The sequence below is a fragment of the Rhineura floridana genome, chromosome 2, assembly GCF_030035675.1.
Source record: "Rhineura floridana isolate rRhiFlo1 chromosome 2, rRhiFlo1.hap2, whole genome shotgun sequence".
In the NCBI taxonomy this organism is placed as follows: Eukaryota; Metazoa; Chordata; class Lepidosauria; order Squamata; family Rhineuridae; genus Rhineura; species Rhineura floridana.
Window position 1 is genome coordinate 165,170,807 of NC_084481.1, and position 13,418 is coordinate 165,184,224.

The 13,418-nt window shown below is 43.8% G+C and overlaps 1 protein-coding gene across 3 annotated transcripts in view; it reads left to right on the top strand.

Moving 5' to 3' along the window:
* Positions 1-10,801: 10,801 nt before the first annotated feature.
* The window catches only part of PAPLN (papilin, proteoglycan like sulfated glycoprotein), an 84,914-nt gene continuing 82,297 nt past the window's right edge, over positions 10,802-13,418 (top strand). The window contains exons 1-2 of one of the 3 annotated variants that reach the window (XM_061611238.1): positions 10,803-11,163; positions 11,362-11,519. The gene's annotated coding sequence lies outside the window, so the exon portion shown is untranslated. Of the gene's footprint in view, positions 11,164-11,195; positions 11,520-13,418 lie in introns of those variants that run through there. The other 2 variants (XM_061611239.1, XM_061611237.1) reach the window with 2 other exon arrangements.

Genomic DNA, 13,418 nt, shown 5'->3' on the forward strand with positions numbered 1-13,418 from the left:
AAGGAAAACAAGTGTGTAATACCGATATGGTGAATAAAGCAATAGCTGGGGACATTTGTGACCGCATACAAATTTTTCCTATTTATATTAGGATAATTATTATTTTCAGTTTGTTATAACTATTAACAGTGTAATGCAGAGAGACAGCACAGATTCCTCTGCGCTCCCAGGTTAATCACTCAAAACTAGTCTGAGTTCTTAGCTGTCAGATTTGCTCTGTAACGCATTTCAATCCACAACCCCAAAGGAGGGGGACAGAACAAGTTAGTATCTGTTACTATGCAATCAATTTTTGGCAAGTCAGATAATTTTCCCTGTTATGCACTTGAAGGAATGCTGAGCAAATAAATTCCTTAAAATTAAAGGTATACTACGTAGCAGGGGTAGCCAATTTTTTTAGGCCTATGGGCAGAGCTTGGAAAAGTTACTTTTTTGAACTATAACTCCCATCAGCCTGGGGCTGATGGGAGTTGTAGTTCAAAAAAGTAACTTTTCCAAGCTCTGCCTATGGGCACATTTTTGAGCAAGTGCCATGGGCACCAGCACCAGATCAGCCCCTCCCCCAGAGGAAGAAAATCTATGGTATTCTTACCCTTTATTGAAGAATTCAGCCTGGGTTATCATCATCTTGCATCATAGACACCAAACAGGTAGCTTGAACAGCAGATTGGTAAGGAAAGGTTCCACCCCCCACACACAAAATTTGCCTAAGCTTCCCCCCCCCATCTCTGAATAAATACCCTCACTGCAAAGCACCTACTAGGAATGCCTCAGCTTAGTTACATTGTTCCATTAGGTATGCCTTCCATGACTATTCGAAGTTTGCTTGAGTAAACACTTACTTTGGTTGCTCTGGTTTCCAAAAACAAGCACTGTTCATAAAGCTTGAATTTCAGGATGGCAGAACATCTTCTGCAATAAGCAGCCTGTTTTGTTAGGTCGTGAATAAAGTGAGTATAAGTTTTATGTATATTTTAAAAGGTGTTCCTATACAATATAAGGCACAGGCATGCCTGTTTCAACCTGACTGTGCAAGTTGCCTTTTATCAGTTTACATCAGGAACAAAGAACATAATTCCCTTTTAAAACTAATTGGGAACTACAGAAGATCTATAAAACAAATGTTATTAGCGCATCATCAAAAATCTTTAAAGGACCTTGAAGGGACAACAAAACCTATATTTGGCAAATGGTTCTCATATTTAATATTTAATTGCAGCCATTGTTCTCAGTTGTTTCAAAATGAACCTAACTGTGGAGAGCTAATTATATGATGTGTCTAGTAAAAGAGAAAGACAGGAGAGAGAAAAATCCCACTCTCTTAATGTAAAAGGACAAGAGGGAAGATGCTGTTGCTTGCTTCTTGGAGACCAGGAGGAGGCTGGGGAAAGGAAAAGAGCAGAGGTTCAAAGAGGAAAGATGTGCTCTGATCATCACAATCAGTGTGCATCCCTATCAGCAGCTGGGTAGCCGAGCAGATGGCATTTGTAGCATATAATGAACCTTCTTCTGGCCTGATTGAATGGGTTTTGCAATTGCTTCAACTGAAATCATTTTGATCTCGGATGGCTGTGGATCATTCAATGGCATAATTAAGGCTAGATAGCCTGGGCTCCTGGCACAGCCATGTGGGAAAGAAAGATGAAACTGGTATGCTGCCTGCCACACACAAAAAGCCAGGGAACTATGCACTGTTGTTTTAAATGTACCCCTTGTCTAAATTACTCAAGCTTCTCTCCCCACCTACCCCCAACCATAAGTGAGAGTACACAGAAATTACTGCATACAGGATCCTTGCATCAAGCTGGTAAAGTATGTGTGCATGTGCAATCACATCAACAAATCCAGCACAGGTATTAAAGCCACTTAGTATTTGGCTAGTTTGGGAAGAGAACCTCCACCTACCTCAGGATACCCTTGCTCTGGAAATTGTGCCCTCTTCATGGTGTCTTGAGACAAGTGTAAGAAGTCCCAGAGTTAGAGCTGGCCAAATACTTTTGTTTTCCCTCCTAATATGACCTAAAACCTTTCAGGGAGGAAGAGAGCTGTCAGAGATTCTTTAGAGTTCAGAACAAGCACAACTGGGCTGCTTTTCACAGGGTACTTATATCTGGTAGCCCTGCTTTAACAGAGATGCCTTGGCATCCTTGCCAGACAGACTACTATTCCTATGGTACTTTGAAATACAAAACAGGGGTGGAGCTTAATGGCAAGACCCCACTTTTGCAAATACAAATGTCTAACCTGAAGAGGGAGCCTCCATATCTGCATCATGTTCAATATAGATACAATGTCCTTTCTAATTTCCCTGTTGCCTCCTGTCTGCCTAGGAGCCTCATACGTGAGGAACTGACCATGAGAAAGGAAAGGAACCTCCTTTGCACCAATAGATTTCTTCGTTCCATGCCCAATGACTGCTTAACGGATATTGTACAGAATGTTGTTAATTTTATGGCCTCTGTGAAGTGTGCAAGGTAGGGATGAGGAAATTACAGACCTAATTCTAGGTTATATTTAAGGGACAGAGTGCAGAACAAATACTGTGCATAGTACATAGCTGCAGAGTAATGCTATTTAATGTGTAAATAGTTATCTATGTATCTGAGGGCTGAACTAGCAGTGTGTGACATTCATTGCATGGTTGCAATTAATGTGCACATTTTTACTTATATAAATGACAGTTGTGGAGAAACATGAGCAACCTTCAGACCACGGGAGATGGGAAGGTAGAGGCTCTTTCCCTGCCATGATTCTAACAAAAGTTGCCTCTCTGGAGCAGCTGTTTGCATTTCAGTTGGAAGTTCCTGCTGACACCAATGGAGGCTTCCCTTTAAATGCAAATAGCAGCTTCAGGGGGATGATTTTGGGGAAACAGCATGGTAAGGAGAAAGTTCAACTTTCCTTATGCTACAGTCCCTGGCTGCTCATGTGTCTCATTCTAGTTTGGCCCAGAGACATGCATTCATCAGGAGGGGAAAATGGGAAGGTTTGTGAGACATTTTAAGCCCGATTCAGACATTTACTCTTCACTACCAACTTGGCCGGTTCTAAAGGGCGGCCAGGTTGGGCACTGGCCCGAGGGCCCTGGACCTACAGGAGCCCCTGAGGGGCCCTCTGCTCCCCTTCTGCAATCCGCGCCCCCCCCACCCCCCACTTACCTGTCAGCCGGCTTTTTAGCATTGCCCTTAATGAAGATGGCGGCTGCAGCTTCCCTAAGGTACTGAAGCTGCTGCCGCCAACTTAGTTGATGGCAGAGATGTGCACGCGTAGCATGCATGTGTGCCATCAACAAAGATGGCGGCGGAGGCTTCATTCCCTTTAGGGAAACCGTGGCCACCATCTTCATTAAGGGCAATGGTAAAGACTAGACAGGTAGGGGAGCCATGGGGGGCACCCGCGCGCGCACACACACACACACACCGACCAGGGGGCCAGGGCAAGCTGATGCCCAAGGGCCCCCGCATGCCTGGAGCCAGCCCTGACTACCAAGCTATGCATGGTAGAGGAACACTGTGGCCATTCACCTCTTCACTATACCTAAAAGCAGGTATATGATGAGGTTGCTCCACAATAATCCTTTCCATGTTATCTTCCTCTGTGTTTGCATGGGGATCAATCGCACTAGCATCAGATGCATTCCTTTAAGTTTGTGGTGGAGGAAAGGGGCAACGACGTTCTCCTCCATTATGCAAATGCTGCAGCCACCTAGTGATCTGGGCCTCAGCCTTGCATTTCTTTGTCTGTATTCTACCCATTTCCTTATTTTTGGCTTCAGCATCACCTATGATGCTGGTAAGTGACACAGGATTTCTTCATATCCCTGAAATGGTACAAGATTTCCTCATGTGTCTTTAACCCTATACACAAATAGTTTCAGCAAATATTTATTGTATTTGAACTTACAAGATCTGAACAGGGTGATTCATAACAGATGCTATTGAAGGTCGCTGATTCATAGGGTCGCCATAAGTCGTAGTCAACTTGAAGGCACATAACAAATAAACAAAAATACATTTTAAGGGTACAGTGGAACTTTGAGGGGCTATAGTCAGATGTGGGCCCCAGCAGCACTCATGTGCTCCGCCACTGAGCCACAACCCTTCCTTTTCATATATTGTCAGCACTGCCAACTATAGAACACTTACCTGAAAGCTGTCGCAGTCAGCTGTAATGTCCCTGGTCCCAAACTCCCCTCTACCATGGTGGTTTTAACAAAAGCAACCGCTGCCTCAGCCACCCATCTGTAAACCGGGGGATAATACTGGCCCACCTTGTTCAGGGGTGTAGTAAGCATTCCTGTAAAGCACTTTGAACACATGAAATGTGCTACTTGTTGCTATTGTTAATGAACACCACAATACTAAAAGGTAAATGTTAGTGCAGTTCTAATAGTATGGTTTAGAATGATACATACATACATAGGAACCCGTTGAACTCATTGAGGCTTACTTCCAAGCCTTGATGTATTTTTATACTTGTGTTTATTTTTCTTTGTAAGCCACCTTGAGGGCCTTGGTCGAAAGGCGGGGTATAAATAAATTTATAATAATAATAAGCATTAGCGTAGTGGCAAATTCAGAAGTGTTACACCATGCCTTCAGGATTCACTGTTGCTTCTGCAATTTCAGAATGATAGGACCAGAATAATGTGCATAGACTTCCCACCTCCACCCCCAAATACATATATCAGGGAATAAATGTGTCAAAACTTTTTGATTTTAAGAATTCTGAAATGAAGCTAAGTGTGGGACCAGGATTTAGGAGACCAAGATACTGTGCTATGAATCTCAGTTCTCACTTATCCTAGAAGCCAATCAATATGGAAGGGGAAGTGTGTGTTAGCTACTGAGAAGGGTCTTCTCAGTGACTGTCTCACCTCCTTTCACTCTGATAGGCTCCAATCAGCATGAAAGGACAAGGAAGCATGTTGTGAGACAAATTAGAAGGTTATTTTCAGCAGCTAATAAGCTCCCCTTTCCTGCTGATTGGCTTGTACATAGGGAACCTGCTCCCAAAGAAATGTGGTCTATGACTCCCTGCAACCTGAACAACTACATCCCTGCTTCTAAGTAGATACAACAATACTATGCATTCCTGCTGAGAAGAAGTAGTAAGTCCCATTAAGTTCAATGGTACATACTCCCAAGTAAGTGTGTATAGCATTGTAGCCTAAGAAAGAGAATTTTATTTTTGTAAGAGGATCTCATTCTTTTTAGAGGAAGGTAGTGCTTGTTTTGTTGTTCTGTAATCTCCTATGACCTTCAAACACTGCAGTTTTATGATCTTTTGAAGCATAAAGAACCTGTTTCCTGGTACTGAATGATATCTGGGCTGGACCAAAACTCTACAAAAATAACCTTTCCTATCATACTTGCCCATCTGGATACAGGTCAGGATAAGACACAGCAACAAAACCTTTGTTAAAATCTTTTAAGAAGTTCAAAGTTTTCAATTTGGGTTGACATTTCTTGGCAGTTCTCATTCAAGGCTTACATCCCAAGGAACTATGACTCAGTTCAGCAAGATGCTGCCTTTAAACTAGGGCTGTGCATGCTCCCCCCATCCGCCTCATGACTCCTATCTGGAGGGGCATCAGCCAGACCCACCCTGGCTCAGAGGTACTCCCGAATAAACTCAGGGGTGGGACTTATGTTTATCAGGGTAAAAAAAAACCTAATTAAACATAGGGAGGACAGTGGCGTCACTAGGGTTAGTGTCACCCGGTGTGGTAACTCATGGTGTCACCCCCATGGACCTCCCGTACCAGACCATACAGAATCCTTAGTAATGTTTTTTGTACTAATGTTACTCGTAAATCGTAATTCCCGTATATCACTGAATGTAATGGCAATAGTAGTGACATAAACAACTAGCAAAATTAAAATTACACCTTTAAATTGCAATATCATATGCACAGCCTAAATGTATTTACATATATACATAGTTTCATGTGGTTAAAGTGAAAATTCGGTAAGAAAACAATAGAGCAGAGCTTGGAAAAGTTACTTTTTTGAACTACAACTCCCATGAGCCCAATCCAGTGGCCATGCTGGCTGGGGCTGATGGGAGTTGTAGTTCAAAAAAGTAACTTTTCCAGGCTCTGCAATAGAGACCCCTATTCTCACAGAGCTGCACTTCCCTGAGTGGTTTAGCAGTCTGTCCCTTTTCCCAGAGAACTCTGGGAACTGCAGGTAAGGGGAATATGGCTTTCCTAACAACTCCCAGCACTCTTCACAAACTACATTTCCCAGGATTCTTTGGAGGAAACCATGAATGTTTAAAGTGGAATAATGGTGGAATAAATGTACAGTGTGAATGTGGCCTTCTTGAGTCTTCCTCTTCTGGTGCCCTTCCCTGAACTCATTTCCTCCCAACACTTGGGTTTATTCTTCATACTTGCCCTCTGGATTTTGTTTTGGTGGGCTGCAAGGGTGTAGTCATCTAGAGTTGTAGACCCCTTATATCTTTGGGAGTAGGGTCCCAGCACGGTCTCTTTGTACAAGCCAATCAGCATGAAAGGGGAGCTTGTTAGCCACAGAAAAGAGTCTTCTCACTTGGGTAACAACATGTTTCCTAGTCCTTTCATGCTTATTGGAGCCAACCAGAATGAAAGGAGACGAGTCAGTCACTGAGAAGATTCTTCCAAGTAGCTAACACATGCGTCTCTTTTCATGCTGATTGGCTCCTAGGCAGAGCTTGGAAAAGTTACTTTTTTGAACTACAACTCCCATCAGCCCAATCCAGTGGCCATGCTGGCTGGGGCTGATGGGAGTTGTAGTTCAAAAAAGTAACTTTTCCAAGCTCTGCTCCTAGGGCGAGAAGTGAACTTCATGGCAAAGTACCTTGGTCTCCCAAATTGTAATCTCACACTTGACTTCATGTCAGTATTCTTAAAATCAGAAGATTTCTGGCAGCATTTAGCCCCTAGAGAGAGAGAGGAGAATTTGGAGGGGGGCTATGCACACAGCAGTTTTATTCTGGTTCTATAACTCTGTAATTACAGAGAATGTGAATCCTGGGGGTGTGGCTGTGAGGGGCTGTACCATAACTATCAAGAAGAGACCCTGCACTTCTGAATTTGCAACTACACTACTGGTGGGCCAGCTGGTTGCTGGGTGGGGGTGCCTGGAATGTGCTGAGCAGTTATATTCTTTCCTCTTTGGAAGCAAGACGATACAGCCATTATACTGGTTCCACAGTCCTTTCCTCTCAGCTGCCACTGCCTTTTGCTTACTTGTTTGTAGATCCTTTAATTCCCCTGTAGTCCCACTTGCAGGCCCCCTTCCCATATTGTAGCAGTGGATCTTTACTGCAATGAGAGACTTAGGCCTTGCAGTCACACACACACAAAGGGTCACAAAGAGAAAAACATGGTGAGGCGAGACCCGAAGGGGCTGGGAGGGCATCAGTGCTGCGGAAGAGCATGCACCCACCCACCTCAAGCAGGCGGGGAGGCCCTGGGGTGATGCCGGAGGGATCGCCTCTCTGCTGGGCCTCCTGGACCCTTCTCTGAGGAACAGGCCTGGGCCGTACAGGGCCGGTGTGGAGGCAGCTTTCAGGCCCGCAGGAGCTGCCCCGTGGTGCCGCACCTGGGACCAGCTCTCCGCCCGCTCTCGGGAAGCGGAATGCCTCCGGCGTGTTGCCAAGCTGGCTGGTGGTCTCACAGGGTGAGAGGAGGGAACAGGCAAGCGCCTGCCCGGGAGTGCCACAGGCTGGTCCTCCTTGCCCACGTTGCGCGCCTCACAAGCAAGGCAGGGTGGGCAAATCCACCCCACTGATGCCCGCTGGCTGTGGCGGCCTGGCTGCAGCCTGGCTGCAGCCGGCTGGCTCTTCCCACTGTGTCCGGGGTGGCAGGGTGAGGTGGGGCTGGGATTGCCTTCCCATCCCCAGCCACCGTCACTTTCTTTCCCGGACCCCCTCTGGTGGAGGCGCTGCTTTGGCTGTCCGTGCCCTGCGGAAGGCAAGCCAGCAAAGAAAGCCACTGTAGGGCGCGCTACTCCGAAAAGCTGCCTGTCAGCACTAAGTCGGCTCTGAGCCTCTTCCGCCCAAGGCATCGCTTATCCTTTCTGCCCCGCTTCCTGGTGCCTAGGGCGGCTCTGGGTGTCACCCCCTTCCCATGGTGTCACCCGGTGTGTTCCGCACCCCCCGCACCTGCCTAGTGATGCCGCTGATGGAGGAGGGGGGAGGCCTCCCAACCAAGAGCAGGGTCAGTTTACCCTGCACAAGATGCTGCTTTGCAAAGGGCTTTCCTGTAGGAAAGCTCCTTCCAAAACAACATCTGCCAGGAATGCTCATGAGCAGAAGGAAAGATCCTGGGCGATGCTGTTTTGCAAGGACCTTTCCTGCAGGATATCCCCTTTCAAAACAGCCCACGCACCCTGGAGGATCACTGCCTCTGCTCATCAGGCAGGAAGGAAAGCCACAGCTGCCTCTTCTTCCTGCCTGATCCTCCTCCCCCTGACACCAATGGGCCACTCTGGGTCATGGAATCTGACCCCTAGTGGCCTGTGGCTGTCAGAACCCAACTTGGCCGAGGCTGCAAAATGCTGTGGACCACCAACAGTCCACAAGTTGCCTTCAGGTGGTCCACAGCATGTCCACGTTAAGTGTTCATATTGATTTTTAATTTTATTTTTATTGTTTCTTTTATTTCCTATATCATATTTTACTGTATTACAATTTGAATTCCATGGAATGCAAATAGTTATGCTATAAAATACAATATAAGAAATAAAAGAAGCAATAAACATACAATTTAAAAATCATACAGCCTCTAGCACAGCGCATTATAATTGCTACAACAGGCAGAAAAAATCATTTAGTGGTCTACCAAGACCATAAACGATTTTCAAGTGACCCATGGAGGGAAAAGGTGTGGGAACCATAGTTGTATGGTGTGATTTCTTGTATTGTACTAAGTACTGAGTTCCAACAAAGGTTGTTGTTTTTTACGCCTCCAGATGTTCCAAATAATTTGCCAGTTTAGGATTTTGTTCCTTTCAGCCTAAACAAAGTTCTATGTCATTTGCCATCCAAATTTCTAAGCAGGTATATCACCCAAGCTTTCATTCCCAAAGAAAAAAAAATCAGATACCCCATTATATAGGAAAAAAGTCTAGCTCAAATAGGGCTGACAGCTTCTTTACTGCCCCCTGCTGTGCCTTTAAACATTAATAGGTGATGATGCATAACCCTATTTCATTAAAAGCTTTACTTGCTCATTTTTCAGATCAAACTGCTTCTAAAAGCACAAGAGCATGGGGGCTCTTTAATTTTCTACTCAGCTGACAACCTCAGCTTTGTATATTGCTATTAAACACATAGGAATGTCAACAATAGCATTTGAGTTGCATTTCACATTGGACAAATGTTGAGAGATTAGCATTTTGACACTCATTTTTCTGTTAGGATGCTGCTCTGAGGTTCCTCATGTTGTTCTTTTAGTTTTTTCAATTTTTTTAGGTTTTTTGTTAGATATTGATGTTATTTTTAATTTGTTTTTCATTTATTATGAGCTGCTTTGGGGAAAGTTTGTGTTTTGAAATGAGGCACAAAAGTGGGCAATAAATCTAAGGAAAATTGAATTGGACAGGGGTGATCTGGGACACTGGGTAAGAATAATTTGGGGGACTACACTGATTCAAGATGACTATCTAGAGATGATTTCAGGGTAATGAACCGGAGTGGTTGAATGGGAATTGAATTAATCTGAAGGAGAATCTATTGCGATATTAATTAAGGGTAAATTAATTAAAGAGGAACTGATCTGGAGTGATGTGGAATGTGTGCAAATTGAATGAAAAAATTCTCTGGGATGATTTGAATAGAGAATTAGTTAGCTTGCCTTCTGTGACATTTAAATTGTAAATTTGCATATCTACATATAAATTAGCATAAGCCAAGGTCATGCAAATTTATATCTATTTGCTCCTGCCCCACATCTTTTAAGAACCTAGCAATGTCCTTGCCGTGCAAGGAAGAAGTCAACTTGCCCCATAGGAATTTGCTTGATATTTATCTGGGAATATAAGAAAGGAATGTCTTCCTAATAAAATAATGTCATGGTTGTAAAATCTATGCTCTGACATGCTTTAAGTGTAACTTTGGCTCTTTCACAAGGTTTGGCACTACAAGAAATGGCTGAACTTTTGTCAAGAGTGACTACAAAGAAATAACGGCAATATATCAGCTCTGCATATATCACACCTTTCCCCCAAGGAGCTAAATGCAGCTTACAAGGTTGGTTCTTCCCCTTTTTTAAATACTTACATCAACATAGTGAGTTTTATGGCTGAGTGAGGATTGGAACATCCATCTACCGAGTTCATGTCTTACACTTTAACCACTATACCACACTGGCTGTGCTACACCAGACCTGATTCCAGTATAATGTGAATTGCACTGAATATTCTATGGATAAAGAGACTGGTATTGGGTTCCACAAAGACCCTGTCCTCAGCTGATCATGTTAACTGTGCTAGATGGCCTATGAGTTTTGGAGACCCCCAGAAGAAATGCCTGCAAAATTATCCCCAAATTTTATCATATTATTTTTGTATTTTGTTAATGCAGTGGGGGCCTTGGCGAAAGAAATGGAGGAAAAAGAAATACACTTCTTTCATGCTAGTGAATTACAAGCTCAGTTGTACTGGCAAGCATTCCTCCCATCAGCCTTTCTATGCACACAGCTCAATGCCATAGCTATTTTCCAGTTGGCTCTTCACAGAGATTCTTATTGTGAGATGTGGATTAAAATAGGAACAAATTCCTCAAGTACAGATTTGTATCTTGCTGCTTAAGACTTGCCCCTGCATATTTTCCAGACTTCTGTGATGTTCAGTCCCAAGATTTGAATCATCGCATTGCAAAGATGGATCTAGCCCTGGACAAGGTTTGGGATTGTTTATGTTCCCAGCTTGAAAGGGCAGGAGGGGAAGACAGTTCAAATGTGGACTTTGGTGTAGGCCTGTTTTCAGGTTGCAAAGGAAATGTGACTTGCAAAGCCTGGTTATTTAATGGAAATGAGAAACAACGGCTGCAATTATAGTTTGTTCCGTCTACTTGTCTCTTTGTCTTTTCTTTTGATGTGCTGCCTGTGGCGAAAATAAAACTTAATTGAGAAAGGCCCCGCCCTCGCAACGACCTGTGCAGCCAACAGATTATGTGAGTATGGGGGTGGTGTTGTTGTTTTTGTTTTTTTAAAAGACACCCGGGTTAAAGAGCTGGAAATCATTCAAAGCCTGGTTCTTCCATGTGCGTATGGTTACAACTCTAGCTTTTGAAAGCAAAACAGGAAAGCCTTGGAGGAACTCTTGCAGCGGAAGGGGTTAAATGAAACCCAACTCTCATTTTCCTGTGCAGTAACGATTAGAAACCATACAGAAGCTAGAGGAGAGAGAGGTGGTTTTAAGAGCCCACTGGCTGAGCAAGAAGGCTGGGGACCTGAAGACCTGAGTGGTGCTCCAGGGTAGCATTGCTGCCTCTTGCAATCATCTGTGAACAAACACAGGCAGCAGCTGGTAAGTCTTAGTTTTGGATTACTGAATGCTTGGCTCTTTGCTCCTCCGTGCCACACACTGTTTCCCCCCCCCATTATTGTTTATTAATCAGCTTGACAAAAGTTAAGTGAGATGGAATAAAGGGTTGTGCTGAATGGAGTCTTGTAATTATACACATTATCTTTCCTGGCAAGAAAAAGACAGCTTCACATACAAAGTGACCATTAACCCATTCATTGGTCCAGTAACTGAAGAAGCTTAGATAACATGCCCACCGAGGCAAGTGGGTAGAATTTTCATTTTGTATGGACTTGACTTGTCCGTCTTTGGATAATCTTCCCTGTTTTGACCTGAGAAGGCAGTATATACATCCAGCAGATCTTGTATTTGTGGGAAAGGTGAGAAGCCAGCTCTTGTGTATATGTGCGAATTAAATTTCAAGTTTTGGACCTATTGTATCACTAAGTCAGTTGGTTTCTTTCTACACCTGCCTCTACTGTTTAACTCTCACTTGTGTGTATATGCTTGACATATTGAAAAGGCAACAGTGGCTTTCTGTGATTCAGACTGCAATCCTATGAAAATGTGTAGTTACGCTTAAATGCCAATGGTAAAACAAGCTGAGCTTAGCACAAGGTGGACAGCAGTGGGTGGCAATTGGCACAAACTGTGGTGGTTGGCATGGATTGATTAAACAATCATGTTGCTACATGCTAAAATGATGGTGTAAATAATTCCACAGATTCTCCTGAGCTGTCTCAAATACTCGCTTGATCCTTTAAGCAGGATTTGATGGGAAATTTAAAAAAATCCTTTGTGTGGGAAAGGGATTGCAGGATCAGGCCTCTTACTCCCTTTATTAAGCGGTTTTCTCCATTGCTGAAAAGTTAGCAGACCTGCTAGGACGGTCTCTTTTTAAGTGTGTATCAAAAATTCCAGGGCTCTAATTAGAATGTCATAAAACTGACTACTAGAAAATAGTTCAGTGTCTTTAACAGCTACATAAGAGAGGCAGAAATTCAGCAGGTGCAGCTTTTTCTCCAGCATAGATAAGGGGAAACAGCATCTTCAGGGAGGGCTCATCCTATGGCTTTAAGAGCATGCACTTGGTGTGAGGAAGATCCTATGCTCAATCCCTGGCATCTCCAGCAAAATAATAATAATTGCGGAAAATGTGGCTATTGATCTTGGAGAGCTGCTACCAGTCGGTGTGGAAGAGGTATCAAGCAAAGCAATAACGTATGAATAATGTATGGATCCTAATCAATTAATTCACAAGAGCTCAGTAACATGTCCTGTGACTACAATTATTTTTAGATCTTACGTAACATCTTCAGTCATTTCTATACTCTTATTTGTTCCACTTCCTCATAGACTATGGTCTTTAGGCCCTCTCTTTATGCTCATTCCCATGCCCCCTGCTAATGTCATCAGCATTCAAGTTCCATTTATTTGTCCCACCACATCAGCAGAAGTTCATTCTCATGCAAGCCCTGATCTGATGACAAAGGCTTTTGCCACAGTGTGTGCATAAAGAGTGTTTGCTAGACATGCACCCCCTTACAGACAGACCTTTGCCAACCAGAACCCAACTTCTATGAGTTCTACAAGTAAACAGTGGTAACTGCATGTTTGATCCAATACACAGAGATGAGGTCAGGATAGCGTTGATTGAGCATACCCCTAATGTTCCTGTATTGTATGTCATGTTTTCATAGGGGCTTATATATGTGTGCGTATATGCACACGCATGTAGGCCCCAGCCAGTATGATCTGTACACTACAGAATGGAGTGTATAAATTATTAGGTTGGAGCCTGCATGCGCTAGGATCTACACGCACAGACTCCCAGGTAAACCTGGCATCCTATATGTGGATGTCAGGGATGAGGCAAACTGGTATCACCCACTTGTCCTGCCC